Source organism: Orycteropus afer, unplaced genomic scaffold (assembly GCF_000298275.1).
Source record: "Orycteropus afer afer isolate SDZICR_OR568_19922 unplaced genomic scaffold, OryAfe1.0 scaffold00135, whole genome shotgun sequence".
Lineage (NCBI taxonomy): Eukaryota > Metazoa > Chordata > Mammalia > Tubulidentata > Orycteropodidae > Orycteropus > Orycteropus afer.
The window spans coordinates 1,487,753-1,488,695 of NW_006921722.1; positions in this window are offsets into that span (position 1 = coordinate 1,487,753).

The following is a 943-nucleotide window of genomic DNA, read 5'->3' on the forward strand; positions in this document are numbered from 1 at the left end:
CCAATGTAGCCCAACTATTCCTTAGCATGGTGAGGACCTCCCACCAACAGCCTCAACAGCCTTAACAAAAGTTCATATGGCCAGAAGATTTGGGGACGGAAAAAGAGGAAGGAGGGGGAAAAGAAAATTAAAGACATGATAAGAAATGAAAAGAAACATGATCCAATAGTTTGAAAATCATTAAAATCTGTATCAGGTTTCTGGACTACATCAATAGAAGTGTTTCCAATGTCAGTACTTCGTACTGATGGGGGTTGAGTGTAGCATTCTCGTCTTCCACATAGGAGACCCAAGTTTGATTCCCAGCCAATGCACTTCGTGTACACCCACCACCTGTCTGTGGAGACTTGTGTGTTATTATGAAGCTGAACAGGTTTCAGTGGAGCTTCCAGACTAAGATGGACTAGGAAGTGTGATCTCTGTGGATCACAATGTTCCAACCCACAACCAGTCATGGTAATGGCACAGGACTGGCAGCATTTAGTTTTATTTGCATCGGGCCCACCATGACTCAGGGCCAACTTGATGGCTTGACAAGTTTGTGCTGATGAGATAACCTTTTGGTCTCACTTCTGAAGACCGTATCTTAAAAAGGACCATGGCCAAATATGAACATTAACAAATGGGTGTAAATAAACTAGATACTCCATTGTATAAAGAACAGATGGAAAAAAATCTGAAAGTTTACCCTGAAGAAAATAACTACAGAGGAAAAGGACTGCTGCCTTCAAATACTGAAACAGAATGAGATTTATTCTCCAAAGACCCATGCCCTGAAGAGTCTGAGCTACTGGGAGAAATTCTATTTCAATATAGAGAAGGATTTCCTAAAAACAAAGCCATCAGTAGAGGAATGGACAACCACAGGACCCAGTGAGCTCCTATCACTGAAGATGACTAAGACCAGCTATCTGTCAATGAGCAGAAGACATGTTGCATTCAG